Raw genomic sequence first — 18,163 nt, forward strand, 5'->3', positions numbered from 1 at the left:
GAATTTTTAGGAAGGTGACCGTAAGCCTGAGGGGTCTGAAAACCACCTCATGTTACCAGATATAAACTTGTTTATCTGTTTTGTATATACCAGTCAGTATCTGCAAATTTCGAACTCCCAATTTATCCCTCCCCACCCCACCCCCGGGTAGCCATAAGTTTGTCTTCTATGTCTGTGAGTCTGATTTTGAGCAACTTTAAATACTGAATGATATACTCCTCTGACCGATTCACAATCAGGACATATTAGGGGGTGGGAGAAGAAATTTCTTTTAACTTTAACTCAGCATTTCCTAAACTTAATTGCCAATGTGACTTTACTTTTTTAAAGAAACACAATAAATATCTCTTCTTCCAAATTTCCTTAATAATGAAGCCTGCTTTCCTGTTTTTATTTGTTTGTTTCTATCTCCTTCCTCCAGGGCATCCCCATTTAATGCTGTTTCTGCAAGACGGCAGCCTCAAACACAATTTTCTAAATCAACCACAAGGTGGCTCTGCTTGTCTTACAAAAGAAGGCTGTGGGCTCTTTCCTAACGTCTGGCTCGCAGGGCCTTTAAAGAGGAGGGCTTGAGTCTTGTGCCAGACAAGGTAGCCAGGTGTAGGGAAGGCTGGGGTGTTACCTGTGTACACGGGTTAAGTTAGAACTGTTGTCGTCTGACCCAGATGGTGGAGTTTTCAAAAGAATGTTGTAAGAAGTGGGGTTTTCTGGCTGTCCCTTCCATGTTTCCATTTTGAGGATACGTTTCCGTGGAGTTCAGGAAACTGGACGCCTTTCTTCCAGGTGAGTGGTGAGTGAAGCACCTGAAATTTGGGGAGAGACTTTTCCTGCAAAACCACTGCATTCAGCAAAGCATCCTTTCTTTTCCTTTTAGGTCTTTGAGAATAAAAAGATGTTGAAGCAGGAAGCCAGAGCTGTTGGCACTGAGCTCTTTAGTGTCCTAATCTCCAGCTTGGCCCTCAGTGCTGATGAATCCATTCTAATTAGCAGCAGCAGGAGCGATTCAGTAGTGCTCCTAGCCTGACTGCACCGTTTCCGAAGAATTGCTTTTTGCAGGCGTATGCACTTTTAATGAACGGGGAAAAATAATCGTTGTCCTCAAGGCCAAGAAAGGGATATTTCTCACTGCATTGAAAGGGCTCATAAGGTAAGCTGTGCTGTGGGTGGGCAAGAAGGGTTAATGATTTCCAAGGGCTCTCAGTATCCTTGTGGTTGCCAAATTTAAGATCTGTGTTCATAAATGGTACCTTCAGATGTCTTCAGAAAAAAATCAATCTCTTTACATCAGCTTTTTCTGTTACCCACTCTGTTCTTTTTAAGTACTCTCTCAACTTCAGGTTTTCATTCACCCATTCACTCATTCATTCACTCGGAAGATTTAGCACCTACTCTTTGTAAAGCACATATGCTGAGTGCTACAGGGGATTTGAAGATGAATTCCCTTGACATGGAGGTTGGAGAGGGATGAGGTAGACAGATACATAAAACGCAGCGAATTCTGTGCCTAAGGTTCAACAGGACAGGGAACATACGCTGAATGTGGAACTCTCAGCTATGGATTCTAAACTGGAGCCCTGCACTCTGATGTGGAAGAGATCTTTTCAAAATCCTCTCCCAGGGGGTTATTGGGGAGAGGATTTTAAATAGAGAAGGTTATCTGGCTTATCTTTGCTTAGTCACCATTTGTCATCTTAAATTATCTACAAGTTCTCAAACAATTAGAGAGGAAAGGAGAATCAGTGGTTGTGACACTGTTTATCCCAAGGGTTCCAAGAAGGATGTTACCAACAAGAAGGCATTAATAACTAGAAGAGGAATTAGGAAATGTCAGTGACAGAAGTGTAGGCTGCTATATAAGTTGACCAAAGATAATTTTCTTGATATTTCTGCCCAGCAGGATATGATATTTGATATAGAAATGTTTAGTCTTTTTCCAAATGGCATTTTTCATTCCAATTTTATTAGTAAAACTTCTTGAACGTGTAAGAATAGTACAATGAATGTGCATTTCTGTAATACCAAGACCCAACAGTTGCTAGTATTTTGCTATATTTGCTTTATCTTTCTATATGTGCTCCCAAAAATGTCTTTTAAAGACATTTCCCATCAAATTAGGATCCAGTGAAATCTCATGCATTATGTTTGGTTGTTTTGTCTCCTTAGTCTCTTTTAATCAAGGAGAGAGTCTGCCTCCTTTAAAAAAAAAAAAAATGGCACAGCACTGACTTCTTGAAGAAACTGTAACAGTTGTTTTACAGAGTATGAAATGTTTCACATTCTAGATTCATCTGATTGTGTCCTCTTGATGTTTTAAAATTTGCTTTGCTATCCTCCTGCATTTCCCAGAAACTGTAACAGTAGATCGAAAGATGGCCCTGTACACAGTCTCTCTGGCTTAGATTTTCCAGAGAGTGCATCTTAGTCCTTTAGTCCTCTGCCTGATTAGCAGAGGGAATCTGGGATTTTGCCTGTACCTTAAAGACTTTCAGCCAGTAATGAAAAAGGTAGATAACAACGAATGTTGGTGAGGATATAGAGAAATGGGAACCCTTACATATTTCCGACTGAATACGTCTTATAATCTCATCCTAGTGAGGTTCCCCTTCCATCATCATAATAATCCAGACACTGTGATAAGCCAGAGGCATTCCTGCGAGGGAAGTGGTCATGTGTTCTTCACCTGCAGTTCAGACATAGGTGTTCTTTCAGGTCTTTTTTGATGATGTTTTCTTCTTGTGGGTGCATATGATCTATCACTCATACCTGCCTATGGGCATCAGAAATGCCTGTGAGCGGACCTGGTAGCTCCTGACATCTTGACTTCCAGGGTAACTCCTTAAACATGTACATGTTTTCCCAAGAGCCTTGCATCAATTAATAAGATAAAAATTGGAATTTCAAAGCCCTTAACTCAGATAAGGTGAAAGGGACAGCCCAGCTCTAACTCTTGAACTATGCTTTTAACTACAAGGGAGGCTGTATGAATATTTCAGTCATAAGATTTTTTTAAAAGAATATGGATTATCATCAGATGCCTTATACACACGTTAGAATGTTGTGAAACAGAGACTGAAGGAGGATAAACACTGATTAAGGCAGGTTTTATTCTCTATTTCTGCCCCTTTAAATTGAGAGTTTTGTATCTTTTACCGAAATCTAAGTTTCCTCCCCATGTCTGTCATCTAGTCATGTGACCCGGGTCAGCCATATAACCAGGGATGACATTCAGAAATGTCCCAGCTGAGCTGAGGCAGGCTCTGGCCCGACAGCAGATGGTCCTCACACTTCCTGCTGTGCTGAACATTCATCCTTACCTGATGGATTGTGGTCCAGGAGGTCCTAGGGGAGGGTCTAGGACATCTGGAGCCAGAGGAGCACTTAGGAGTCTTGGGGCAATAGCTACTTACTACTTGGTTTACAATTATTTCAGTATTAAATCAACTGATATGACTGCACTAGTGCATAATGGCTGCATATAAGCTTTCTGAGGTTATGTCCCTCCTCTGTAAAATGGAGATAAAATCCACTCTGCCTGCTTTATAGAGTTGTTGAACCATGTCTGTAAATAATCTATGAGCACAGTAGAGCCCTGTATAACAGAAATATGAGATTAGAGTTCTGGTTATAATTGTTTCCTTTACTGCACTAGCTTTCTGTTTCTGGAATTATTGAGTGCCCTTTCTCCCAACTATTAGTTAAAAAAATGTGTATATATATATATATAAATTTTCCAATACCTCCCAAGAACCTCTCACTTTTCCATGTGCTCAGTCCTGTCGGATAACTTATCCATTTCTTTTTTTCCTTCTCACTCACACCCAACCTGAAGACCTTCCACTCAGAGACCTCTGTTTTCCTGCTCCAGTCCAGACGGGGGGCTCTGTGGGCCTGCCGCACAGCTGTCACGCTGAGATGACGTTTTCCACCAGCCTGGGAATGAACACAGCCTCTTTTCTACGTAGGTCCTCTCTAACCTGAATCTCATCTCTTCCTCTTTATGACTGTGCTGGGTATCTTCGATTTGTCTCTCCAGATCCATTCTTGATCCTATTCTGGGCACCAGAAGGTTAACTTGTACAGACTTCCCCCAAATGCCTCCTTGACCTCCAGATTCTAGCAGGAAGCACTGGTAGGAGACTCAAGGGAAGGAGGAGAGTGAGGTAGGGTATGAGTACTTCCTGGCCAGATTGCTGTGAATTGGCTGCATCCATCCCTATACTTTCTTAGGATTCTAAGATCTGTTCCTGTGCCTTGCTCTTTCAAGCTTCAAGTGGTAACTTCCTAGGGGTATTGGACCATTCCTTGCAAATTTCCTTACAGTAACAATCTAAATTCCATTGCATTGTAGCATAGCTTCTACAGTGACCACATTGAACTCATTGCATTCTTTTGTCTATTGAACATTTATTAATGAACCAATACACTCAACATTAGTGTTATAAGTCAGTTTACTGAGCACGTACTGGCATATAAAGTTAACAACTCTGAGACCTGCTCTTCAAATATGACTTGCTGAAACACATAATATCATCTTTCAAGGTCTAATTTGATTTTCTGTTCTTCAGGATTGCACTGCATCTCTTGATCAACGATTTTTTAAAATGTCCACTGGGGAAAAAAAAAGCATTGTCAACAACCTCTATTCCCTTCTTCAACACTGCACATGAAAATTTCATTTGCTCCCATGCTGGAAGAATATTTAGTAACTCCACGTAAAAGAATGGAATTCTTTAGGGATGAAACCATTTCAGAAGATAGTCATGGTAAGTGCCATAATAATTATCCACGTCAAGTAGGAATTTCTTTACCTGTTTATAATCTTCCTTTAAGAACATCCTTAACACTGAAAAGGATAAAAAATTTTTCTGCCAATGCTTTCTTCAATGCCTTCAACAAATTCCTATAAATAATGGAGTTCTATAAGAAAGATATTTTCTCTTCTTTCAACATACATAATCCTATTGCTAACGAGATACTGAAAATTATGAACAAGAAATAAGTGGTCTTCACTCAGTGGATTACTGGAGCCTTTTCTTCAGCATTTAACTATTACTTCAATGCTTCAAATAAACTGGCATTCTCACAACTACATTTGTTAAAGGGAGCCAACAGGGTTTGAACGATAGAGAATTGCAGAATCCTGAATGGTAACTGAGTCAGGGGTCTGCAAGACCTCCCCCACACTCAGAAGTTTGCTAGAAGAACTCATGGGCCTCAGGGTTTAGTTGTGTTCATCACTAAGACTTGTCACAGAGACGTGGTAGGAATACATGGCCAGGTCATAAGGGGAAAAGACACCAGTGGAGTCTGGAAGAATCACTGTGCCGGCTTCCCTATGCTCTCTTCCTGACACAGAATCCGCTCCTCCCCTGGTAAATGTACGCAACGTTCTTGACCAGGGAAAGCCATTAGTGTCTCCGTGCCCAAGGGATTTTTTGAAAATACATTTAAAATTTTAGAATAGTTTTACTTATTTATTTGGGGGGGGGGTAGGTAATTAGGTTTATTTATGTATTTATTTAATTTAATTTTTTTAACAGAGATGCTGGGGATTTAACCCAGGACCTCGTGCAGGCTAAGCACGTACTCTACCATTGAGCTATACCCTTCCCCCTAGAATAGCTTTAGATTTACAAAAAAATTATGAAGATAATAGAGTCCCCAAATAACCATTTTCCTCTATTATTAACATCTTACATTCATGTGGTATATTTCTCACAGTCAGCAAACCAATATTGATATGTTGTTATTAACTAAAGGCCATAGTTTATTCAAATTCCCTTAATTTTTACCCAAGTCCTTTTTCTGTTCCACGATCCCATCCAGGACAGCACATTATAGTCATCATGTCTGCTCAGACCCTTGCTGAATGTGACGGTTTCTCAGACTTTCCTTGTGTATAGACCCAAGTCACTTCTAATTAACAGTGGTTATGTTCTTGACTTGGGATTTTGGTTAAAGAATAGTTTCTCCCTTTCTTGAATATGAAAAGTAAGTGGTTTCACTTGCCAGTCCCCTCTTTTGATGCTCCCACAGCTAATTCTGCAGGAGAGAACATAAAGAGTGGTCCAGATCTTTATTTAGGAAGGATGTGTGTGATTTTTAACTAGTGCTGCCATTTAAGTGATGCAAGCACCAGTAACCGTGGCAGAAAAAGCTCTAATTGCCAAACTCTTGCAATTTATTGTAAAGAAAGCTGAATACGAGACATTCAGGGCATTCTGACAAGGTCAATATAAGATGCAGGGCAAAATTATATGGGAACTATTATGCATATATGCATATGCTGCATATACATATGGGGCATATTCTGCATATACCGGATATGCATATTTTCTGCATATCTGGCAACTCTTTCTTGGGGTCACCACCCTGGGACCTTCCCCAGGCCCAGACAAGGCTTGTTCTAACCCTGAAGATGGAGGAAGCCTGGGATACAGGGTGTGGACCGCCTGGCTGATCCTTCATTGCAAGGAAGCTTTGTCTTTTTTCCTGAACTTTCTGGCCCTGGTGCGAACCTTGCTGACATCCATGGTCTTTTAATGTTTTCTGTTCCTAGCTGTATACAATATTTCACCTCAAAAATGCATCCTCCCCTTCACCAAAGGGCACGCCTTTCCAATGAGAGCAACCGGGCTGGGTGATTGAAGGTGACCCACCTTGTTCTGGGGGCTTAAAGGAGGCCCAGCCCAGCACAGTGGAGAAAAAGGTGGCAGAAATATGTCTCCAGACAGAGGATACGACCTCCTGGGCCAGCCTGAAGCCTCGTGGTCCCACTCAAAGCCCCACTTGAAGCCCAGATCCACTGCCAGGAGGGGGCCACTCGCTAGTCCTGTCCCCTCTGGGACTCCAGTCCCACCCCTCCCACTTGCCCTCTGACCCCGGTCAGGTGGCTTCATTTCTCTGAGCCCAAGGGAGCCCACCCCCATTTTCCTGAAAATATGACAGAGATGCCTGAAATCCACTGTCCAGGTGGAGATAAAGCACTTCGAAAATGCTGGCGAGGGGCCCTGCACGTGTGCCCTGTGACTTTCCAAGCCAGTCCTGCCTGCAGACAGAGGCCTCTGAGCCACCAGCCTCCTCAGACACAGGCCAGGCCCCAGCAAACCTGCCTGGTGACCCCTCTGCTGGGCAGCCAGGTCCTCCCCAGGGGAACCGAGCCTCCCTTCCCCAGACACAGGCCCTGAGCCCAGAGAGTGGAGCTGGGGGCCAAGGTCACCCTGCTCCCGACCCCCGAGCTGCAGTGAAGGGCAGCAGTCACTGGAGAATTAAGCAGGGAGAGGGCCAGGTGCCCTGTGGGGAGAGGGGGAGGGTGTTCGGGGGCCTGCTGGGGAGAGCGACATCTGCTTTCCTTGTCCTGGGAGAGGATCTGCAGAAGGTTCCACAGCCCAGAGGAAGAAAACAGCTGGAGAGCCAGGCGCCTGGGGAGGGGCGGGGGGGTGTGTGGAAAAAACACACTTCTCACAGTGGCCGCGCTCACCCCGCAGCACCTGGGCCCCACGCGCCTGGCCTTGGACAAAGACAGGAGGAGGGGTTCTCTCCAGGGGGCAGCCCAGCCAAAGTCCAAGTTCCCAGACCAAGGCCAGAGCCCTCAGCCTCCTCGGGCCCCAGGTTTGCAGCAGGGCAGGGCACAGGCCAGGGGGCTAGACTGCCCTGGGAGACCTCGGCCATGGTGAGAGGAGGCTGCTGGTCCTCAGCACCTCTGGTCGCTGGAGACCCTGTTCAGGGCTTTACTCACAGCCCGGGTCCCAGGCTCCTGGCTGGAGGGAGGGAGAGGGAGGGAGCGTGGTGTGGGGGCTTTAAACCTCATGAGGGATGCTTGTGGTTATGAGTCCTCAAGGGATGTTCTCCTTCCCCTTCAGAAGAGGCAGTTTAAGGGAGGCAGTTTGCTTTGCCATCTGTTGGGAAGTGGTAGTGCTTCTGTGGACCTTCCATTCGCTTTTGGGGTCCGAATTTTATGGGGGTAGAGTGTTATTAGCTCCACCACCTTGAGTGCCCTGGGTTTCTCTCCTATCATGTCACCTCCATGAAGCAGGATTTGTCAGCTGAAACCCCTACATGTGGCTCAAGGTTCCTCATAGCTAGCTTAGAAGGTACGTGTCTCAAGAGAGAAAATAGCAAGTCTTTCTAAGTCTCAAAATATGCCTTAAATCTGTCTACTCCCCTCCATTTCCACTATCACCACAGCCATCAGCATCTGTCACCCAGATGACTGCACCAGCCTCCTAACGAACCCCCCCCCCAGCTTCTACTCTTACCTGCCTCCTCCCACCCCCGGGCCCTTCTCACAGCAGCCAGAGTGACTTAAATTAGATGAGGTTGCATTTTTGTATGGCTTAATTTATAGTTGACATACAATAAACTGCACATTTTAAGTGTACAATTTGATGAGTTTTGACATATGTATGCATCCATGAAGCTATCCTTCCAATAAAGATAATGAAGGTATCACTCTAAAAGTTTCCTCATGATGCTTTGCGATCCAAACTTCCCTCCTTCACCTCCCATCCCTAAGTAACCACCAATCTGTTTTCTGTCACTGTAGATTAGTTTGCATTTTCTAGAATTTTATATAAATGAACTTATATAACATGTACTATCTTTGGTATGGTTTAATGACTTCATTCTGTTACCAATAGTTTGATCCTTTTTTATTGCTGGGTAATATTCCTTTATATGAATGTACTGCAATTTGTTTTTTCCATTTACTTATTGATGGACATTTGGGTTATTTCCAGTTTTTAGCTATTACAAACAAAGCTGCTATAGAAGTCTTTGTGTGGACATATGCTTTCATTGCTCTTGGGTCAACAGCTGAGAGCTGAGAGCAGACTGGCTGGGTCATATGGTTGGTGTATGTTTAACTTTTTAAGAAATTGCCAAAATATTGTTCCAAAATAGCTTTACTATTTTGTATACCCTCCTGAAGTGCTGAGCCTTTTAGTTTCTCATCCTCTCCAATACTAGGTATGGTCAGTCTTTCTGATTCTAGCCTTTTTAATAGGTGTGTAGTGGTGTCATCTCACTATGGTTTCTATTTGCATTTCCCTGAAAACCAAAGAAGTTGAGCTTTTATTATGTACTTATTGTCAGGCTCACACACCAGACAAAGCCAAGGCCTGCATGATTCAACTTGTAAGGATACAATGAGCCACTTTTCAGTTCAGACAATTACTTAAGAAGGTAGTGAGTGGAAGAATAAACCAAAGGTGCCAGCTCCCCGTGGTCCTTGCCACAAAGCATGATACAGAGACCAGAGGGGCCGGATGATTGTGATGTAAAATATGGGAAACCCCACTGCTAAGGAGCCAATTCTAGACTATAGCTCAGGTTTTATATTCTGCAACCCTATTCTGATGAAGTGGGATCTCCCAGGAGAGATTGCCTTGAACTTCTCACAAGCTTCCTATCCTCTCCTGTTCTGGGAGTACCCTAAGGCATTATGTCAAGACTCGGATAAGCTATTGTTCAAGCTTTTGCCTGTGGGGTTGCCAGGGCACCAGGGCGAAGCTGTTTCCCTATGTTTATTTACTGTTCGTATTATCTTGATGAAGCATCTGTTCAAATTTTTTGCCACTTTTAAAATTGGGTTGTCTTACTGAGGTATAAAGGTCCACTACATAATCTTTATATAAATCCTCTGTTGGATATTATGTTTTGCAAATAATTTCTCCCGGTCAGTGGCTTATCTTTACATTCTTAATGGTGTCTTTTGGAGAATTAAAGTTTAAAATTTTGATGAAGGCTAGTTTATCAAAATTTTCTTATTGTTACAGTTCTTGGACAACATATCTAAGAAATCTTCGCCTAGCCAAGGTCACAGTTTCCCCTCTGTTTTCTTGTAAAATCGAGAAGGTTTAGCCCTTTCATACAGGTTTATGATACATTTTGAATTAATTTTTGTGCATAACGTGGGATAAGGGTGGAATTTCATTTTTTCCCACACAGATATCCAGCCAGTCGTTGGACCTTTAGAGTTGGTTCCCAGCAAGGGTCCTCCTGCCCGGTGTGGGACTGAAGACGGGGTCTGGTTCAGAAACAAAGAAAAGCTTTCTTCTTTGCTGAGAGAGTGGAGAGGCCGGAGCTCAGGCTCCAGGGTCCAAGCTCAGGAATCTTGTCAGGGGGGAGGGGGTGGAGTTCTCACCAGGCAGACGCATGCGTACAACCCACGTCCCAGCCGGCAGTGTCGCCACCTTGAGCTGAGGGATGGAGTGCGCATGCGCAGCGCTTCCTCGGCTGTGCACGTGACATCAGTCTAAGGACAAAAGAAGAGGTTAGACCGTCATAGATTCTCTTATTTTTCCGGGACTTTGCTGGTGACAGCACCACGTTGAAAAGATTCTCCTTTCCCGTGGAATTGCCCTGGAAGACCAATTGGCCGTGTATGTGTGGTATTACTTCTCTCATATTCCCTGCATCTGTATGTTTACCTTTGTGCCGATACCACACTGCCTTCATCACTACAGCTCTTTCCTAAAACTTAAAACCAAACAGGACAAGTTCTTCAGTTTTATTGTTCATTTGAAAAAGAGTTTTGGCCATCCTAGATTCTCTGCCATTAATGTTATTCTTCCTTCAATTTTTTTTTTTTTTTTTTTTTTTTTGTGATAGCTTTCCTTCTTTTTCTAAGTTCTGGATGTGTTAGATTGTTCCTTACAGTTTGTGTAGAACTACTCTGTGAAACTGTCTGGGCCCAGTGCATTTTTGGAGGGTAGTGGTTGCTTTCTGACAGTTTCCTGGAAAATTATTTCACTCACATTTTCAAATACATTTGCCTAGAGCTGAGTAAGAGAATCAGTTGCGATTCTACGTATTATTTTTTGGTGCTTAATTTTTTTACTGCTTCTTCTTTTGGGTATTTGTACCTGTTCTTTTCTTTTTTTTATATAAACATTTTTTTTATTGAGTTATAGTCATTTTACAATGTTGTTAAATTCCAGTGTACAGCACAATTTTTCAGTTATACATGAACATACGTACATTCACTGTCACATTCTCTTTCGCTGTGAGCCACCACAAGATCCTGTTGTACCCATTCTTTTCACTAACTAGGTTATATAATTCGTTTTTCAAAAAGTTAATCTACTTTTTAGTCTTTCAAAGGACCAGCTCTTGTATTTATTAGTTCTGTCCTTTTCCTGCTTTTTTTGCTGTAATGATTTCCATTTTAATATTTATTAATAACGTCTTCCTGTTCTCCAGATTTTTGAGCTGAATGCGTAATTTGATAATTATTTTTATTTACTAGAAGAATTTACGTCTATGAAATAAAGTTCATAGTTTATTCGGAGAAAAGCTTCTGTAGAATCCTACAGGTTATGATAGTGGGTGCTTTCACTGATTATTTTATGGATATTCTACAGTTTTAGGGTTCATTCCCTGCTGTACTCAGAGCTAAGGGACTTCAGATGTTTTCCACGTGATGGTCTTTTTAATCTCTTTAGTTTTGTTAATTCAGAGTATATTATCTATACAATTTTCAATACAATATTTCTACTTTGGGGAGTTTATTGAGTTTTTTTTTTTTTTGTGGTATGATAAATGATCAGTTTTGTGAACATTTCAAAGGCTTTTGAAAAGATGTGGTCTTTTTTTTTCAATGAACAGAGTATAATATATATCAATTGAAATCTACCAATCTTGAAATATAAAACCTGAGAAGGTATTTTTGTGTTTAGTATAATAGACTAGATTTTTGCTTCACAGATGTTTAGAAATCATGAAGGTTTTATCTGTTTTTCCCTTACTTATTTGTTTTCCTCTTTATTTCTCTTCTATGTATCCTATGTGTAATAAGTAAATTAGTTTTTTTAATTGAGTATTTTATGACTGAAAATAATGAATGTTTTGTGTTCTTAAGTCAGAAGGCAGGTGTTGAATGGAATAGTTTAGAGTTCTTCCTTTATAAAGGAAAAGCATATAATGAGTAGCTGTTTTAAATTCATGTGACTTCCCACTCCTTTTTAAGAGATAGTGGACTTGCACATGTACAAAAAATAGCCTATTGAGGTGGATGTCCTTGTAATGACCCTAACAGGGTAACAACCTAAGGACCCATCAGTGTATTTATAGAGTAGCATGTAGCTGTCAAGAAAGGAGAAAGACCCACCTACACAGACAAGCAGTCATCTCAAAAATGAGTAAAGAGTGGAGTGTATGTACATACATGCATGTATATAAAGACAGAAAAGACATGAAAGATGGACAAGAGGTTGTTGGCAGCTGTTACTTTGGAAGGATAGGAGCTAAATGGGACATTTTGCTTTTTACTCTAAATTTCTCCTAATTTCTTGATGTTATATGAGACCATATACATTTTTTAAAAAATCTTTTTAAAAAACGTCCAGGCTGTCGAAAGTGGAGGAGAAAGGTGCTCCATATGTGTAGCCTAGGTGGAGCGTGGATGGCAATGCCGTGGAGCACGTGGTTTCCTCTTTCCGCTTGTCAAGAGGCCTTCTGATTTCTTTTCCACACTCCCTTTCAGGAAAGTTGTGGCAAACACACTTCTCCTTTTCACCTGTCTTTGGCATCCAAAAGTCATCCACCTTGATGTCCTCCCTTAGTGATGGGAATGGCAGTGTTAAGATACAGCCCCCACTCCTTTTCTCTGAATGGAATCTACCTACCCTTATCCCCTTTCCCTAAAATTCATTTCTTTTTAAGTGAAAATGGGTAGTAATGACTATCCTGAAGCTATTTAGAAATAGTAATGATCTGTGGGTATATTTTGAAAAGCTAAATCATTACCTAGCAACAAGTTAGGTAACATATCATAAACCCATAGAAGGTCCACCTGACCCAGCAGAGCACGAGTGCACATTTCTCAGAGGCTTCTGCTTCCCTTTCCCCAGCCTGGGAGTTGGCTGCTGGCAGGCCCTGCTTTCTCCTGCCCAGGCTCCCCTCCTGTTGTGTTAGTGGTCCCCTTGGACTTACATGAGCACTCAGCTGTTTGCAGGGAAGTGTTGATGCTCCCCAGCCAGCCACTGATGGTGCAAGTCTGAAGACACACTCAGGAATGTCTTCTGGCTCAGGCACTGATGGCCGGGAAAGGCCATGCCCTGCAGAGAAATAACCCCGACGTTTCCATCCCGGGTCTCAGCATAGGGGGCCCATCCAGTGTCTGGTTTATCAGAGGTTCTTGGAGCAGTCCTCCTGCTTCCTTCACCCTGGAACTTTCTGAGCAGCAGACTCGCTCTCAGATCATTTTCATGGATGAAGTCCCTGGAATCTAGAAACCTTAGGCACAAAGCACCTTTTCCTTGCAGCTCTTTTTCATTTACAGTAGGAATGTAGGTCTGCTTTCATCCTGCTTCCTAAGAGAGTTATATTATTTTAGAGTTGTAGAGGGACTTGGGGAAACCATGGGCTCATCCCGTCATTTTACGCACAAGGTCATTGAAGGTCAGGGAAGGGAACAGTCTTGCTCAGGGTCAGACAGCTGACAATAACAACACAGGCAGACCTGCAGCCTTGCCCTTCAGCTGGTGGGCAACTGCATAATCTTACGCCAGTGAGCACGTCACAGATTTTTCCTCATTGTTTCAATTTCAGGTATCCTGTCTCACAGTCAGACACCACCATTAAATTTGCTAGAACCTTAGACTCACAAGATGAGAGTGACTTCTGTTGATGAATTCAAAGGTTGAACTCTCGAGTTCCAAATCTGAAACTCTTTAGATGTTGGAATCTTTTGGGGAATCCAACAGAACCTATGAATATTCTCCCCAGAAAATCCTCCCCACACATACAAATACACTTCTGCAGGCAGTTTCAGGAGTTCTACAGACCACATAGAGCCCGTCAGTGTCTACGGAGTATAGGTTCAGACACTGAAGAAGAAACTTCAGTATCGGTCAGAGAGGATGGAAGCGCCGTGGGGGACAAGGATGTGCCCATGTGAACTGGCAGCACTCAAGCCACAGTGCTACAGTGACAAGGAACGTTATGTTTCACACCCTAGAGTGAGCCTTTTAACCTTCCAACGCTGTATGGTTAGTAGCAGTAAACCAATTTTGTCCATGAGGAAATAGAGGATCAAAAAGTTCAGGGGCCCATTCCATGTTGCTGGAAAATGGCAGAATCAGAACCAAAACAGATCTTCTCTAGCACATGCTAGGTCCTCCAGCACCTTCGTAGCTGAACTATTGCAGTTTTATCTCAGAATCTTTGCTGAACAACTGAATGCCAGCCTTTTTAAAAATGTAGCTCTTTTTAGGGTCTTATTAAAAAAAAACCTCGGAGAGCAGTTTCAGGACAAGGCAAATGAAACCTCTTATGAAACCAAAAGCGTATAAACCTGTAGGCATAGCTACCCTGTGGACTTCCTTTCCCTAAGACCCCAGGAAGCTCTCAGGTCAGACTGGTTGACCCAGGATGAGTTCCCATAGCCACCAGGGCAGACTCCCCAAAGGCAGGTGACTCACAGCGCCCCCTCCACAACTGTGCTTCCCCAAGGGTTATCCCAAGCAGAGATGCCTGATATGCAATCATTAGAACTTTATTGCTTTGGTTCTAAGGACTGTCACTGTTTCAAAAGGAAAAAATATGGATATTTTCTATCCTATTCTGAGTTATCTGGTGTTTTCCCCAAACGATTTAAAAGTGGGGAGAAGACAGAACATCTGCCAAAATCTTAGCGAAGGGGAGGTAAAAGAGCAAGAAAACAAAGTTTAGTTATCAGCAAAAAGAATTCTAAAGCGGGACAGTGGGACAACATAGAGGTCCTTGTCTATGAAGTCAGAGATTTCAAAAGTGGTGCTGATGACCTTTCCTATAACACTTCTCACCCAGCGAGTGGGAAAAGTTCAGGTCACTTACAAATTTGGGTCTCGCTCACTGGACCCCTCACTTGTACAGTCTGAATAGACAGAATGGGGAGCTGCATGCTTTTCCCACCTTAATGTGAGTTATGCTGGCCTTACGCCAAAGGACAGCTGGTGGTTGAAGTGAGCATCCCAAGAAGCTGTAGCTCGCATTAGGAGAGTGAAAAACATGGAAGGCAGGGCTTAGTGGGGAGGTGGAAGGCCAAAAAAGCAACCTTCTTTATTTCATAAATAGATCAAGGGCAGTCCCTGAAAAAAGATTCTACACAAACCTAGAGATCCTCCTCCCTGCGGAGGGTGGCAGTTCCCAAAGCAGAGCGCATGAAGACCCACCCGTGGTCGGGGGTTTCAGAAGCGACACCAGTTCCTTCTGTCCTATGACGGGGGAAAGCACAGATGTCTGGGTACCTCAGGCCAGATCCTTGGTGACTGCACTCTCTCTTTGGCGACAGCTTGGAAAGGGGAAATAAGAGGGGTGGGGGACTTTGTGCACATTTTTCACTTTCATTAACTGGTCCCTGCTCTGAGGATGGATGAGAGCTGGTTCTGATAGGGAAGTGGGAGATGGAGGGGGAAGGCCCTGAAGGAGGGCTGGAAAATGATGCAGCATCAAGATGGGAGGTGGAGAAACTGGAGTAAGTAGTCAAAACTCCTCTGCAGATCTAGGGCAGGCTGCAGGAGAACCCTACACAGATCCTAGAGACACCCTCTGCAGAGAACGTGGCAGAGCTTCAGGTTTGCAGGACAAGGTCCTATAATCTATTTATAAATACGATCATTTCAAAAATGATATTGTTAACCCCTCCCATGAGAGAGAGAAAAGCACAGATCCCTAAGAGCCTCAGGCTGCGTTCCTGATGGGCCCTGGTTTCTCCCTCAGGGAAATAGCGCAACACAACACCTGTGGTTGGGGAGGGAGCCGTGATCTTCCCCTTAGTGAATCCCCTGGCCTCTTGGAAAAATGACAACTTGCAGTTAGTTTTGCACAGGTGGGAGGGAGAAAATGGATACCTAGGGGGTGACAGCTAACAAAGGAGAAAAAAGTGCACAGGCAGTAGCTGGGAGAGCAAGAAACAAGCTGCTGTATTTCCTACAAAGTCTCGAGCAAGTCGTGGGACACAGGTTCTAGACGCCCCCCAAATACCTCCTGTGGTCGGGGTGGCGTGTCTCAGAGCCAGGCAGGATGAGGACCCAGAACATTTCTTTTGTAAATCAGAGTTTTTTGAAGGTCATCACCTCCCTTTCCCCTAGAGAAGGGAAACAGACCTGTGTAAACCCACTGTGAATTTGAGCCTCTGTGCCTTACAGGCGGCTCGGAGAGGCACAGAGGGTACGTGGGACTGAGGCGGTTTCTGAGGGGCAGGAGCTGGATTAGTGTTGTGGATGCTAAATGCCAATCCAAAGACTGAGGAGGAGCCAGGGAAATGTTTCCACTGAAGCAAGCAAAAGGAGGAAAGGTCAAACCGTGTACTGAGTTTTAAAGCCAAATTGTTCCTTTTAAAGGCTTTTCCGTATTCTGATAATTAGTTCTATTTTATGGTGTCAAAATGTTTTTCATAAAATGACCTGATAATACAAAGCTGCTTGGTTTTATAAATTTTTGTTAAATGTCCTTAGTAGGCTAGATCAAAGATGTCAAACCTACATTAGTTTTTAAAAATTTGTTTGTTTTGTTGTTAAATTTACTTGTCCGTGAACTCTAAGTCTGAGACCAACTGGGTTAGCTCACGGTATCCTCAGCTGACTTTTAACGTTACATCAAAGAAGGCCTGAGAGAGTGGGGCGGGAAGCGCGTGACCACCTCTCCCACATCAGTCAGCGTGCACCTGCCCTTCCCTTTGTTCTTACCTCCTGTGGCAAATGGGTTTTCTGGGCACAGGAAGCACCTGCTGGCCCTTCAGGCCTCTAGGATGCCGTCCAAGTAGAGACTCACTTCTTTCCCTGCCTTGTCTCCATGAATTGTACCTCATTCCAAACCTTCCCTGTATCCCTGCCCTCTCTATGGTTAATATGTAGAAGTAGACAGATGCTGCTTAATATTTTTTTCTCTTTTCACAAGGACATTGAATGTAATGGAGATTGAGATAAGAAGAAACAAGAACCAAAGGGAGGAGGGGCACTGACTATCCACAATGAACAATTCCCTGAGGTAAGCAGGAGCCTGTCCGTCCGTCCCTATGCTTGCCCCAGTGATCTGAAGGGCCCCCACTCCCAGATGAGCTGGGCTCAAGCCAGACTAAGGACCCTAAGGTGCCTTCAGATACCATCAACTGGAGCAGGTACCATCGAGAGATTGCTAAGGAAGGAGTAACTGGTTTAAGCGCCCGACGCTACAATGCTGTTTCCCAAAAAGGCCCCCTTTAGGCAGCCCGCAGTCCCCGACCATGGCCTGCATCTATACTCGAAGCTGAGACGGAACACAGAACTTGACTCTCAGAAGCAGGACTCATCTGAACACCCTCTTCCTGCAGTCCCAGCCCAATCCGTGAAATCACACGGACGTCTCCAAGGAAGTCTCACGGTAGCCCCTGCACCCCCCAGGATTCTTTCCACAAGGAGGGAGATCAAGGATAAGTGTCCACCTGACCATGAGTTCCACCCTCGTCGAGTGTTCCTCATTCTCTGCGGAAACCAACGTGAGCAAGAGTCCTCGACCCAGGGTCCACGTGCATCCTTAGGAGTTTAAGGGCCTGCAAATAGGGCTCCAAATACACATACACATTTTCTTCTTTTCTTCTTTAGTGTGCTTTCTATTACTTGGGGTGAAAACTGATTTTTATTTTCTTCCTTTTTTGTATTCACCAGATTTTCAAAAACTTTCCTCCCTTATTCTCCTCCATTCAGGAAAGACCAGACAGTAGAATGGCCAGAAGAGAAGGGGCCAGAGGACAGGCCTTGTGGTCTGTCTTTAAATCCCGAGTAAGAGCAGAAAACATCCATCCCCTACTCCAGGCTTTTACACAGCAGCCCTAAAAGTCACCCTGGTCCCTGCAGGGGACATGCCGGCACCTTCAGAGATCTGACACTGCAGCTGACACCTACCTCACCTGACATCCTGCCAAGACACTTAGATCACCTGGAAAGGTACACTTGGGCCTCACTGTGGGATGGCATCATCTCTGGTCCTTCTTCCACCTCTGACACACACACACACAGCCCCCTCCAAAATGCCATCTTGGGAAAGCCACCGCCCTCTGCCATATACTTACTCTCAGTTTAGCCCAAAGTCATCTATCAACCAGAGATTTTGTAAGTGATACATTACCCTTCTCCAGAGATAGGAGGAAAAATCCCATCACAATATTGGTTAAAAAAGAAGAAGAAGAAGAAGATTTTAGCTA

The 18,163-nt window shown here is 43.7% G+C and overlaps 1 long non-coding RNA gene across 1 annotated transcript in view; it reads left to right on the plus strand.

Annotated features, from left to right (window-relative positions):
* Positions 1–276: 276 nt before the first annotated feature.
* Positions 277–18,163, plus strand: part of LOC116153418 (uncharacterized) — a 34,191-nt gene continuing 16,304 nt past the window's right edge. The window contains exons 1-4 of the long non-coding RNA XR_004137141.2: positions 277–783; positions 875–1,147; positions 4,566–4,763; positions 16,882–16,971. This is a non-coding gene — a long non-coding RNA (uncharacterized LOC116153418). The remainder of the gene's footprint in view (positions 784–874; positions 1,148–4,565; positions 4,764–16,881; positions 16,972–18,163) is intronic.

Source organism: Camelus dromedarius, chromosome 5, assembly GCF_036321535.1.
Source record: "Camelus dromedarius isolate mCamDro1 chromosome 5, mCamDro1.pat, whole genome shotgun sequence".
NCBI lineage: Eukaryota > Metazoa > Chordata > Mammalia > Artiodactyla > Camelidae > Camelus > Camelus dromedarius.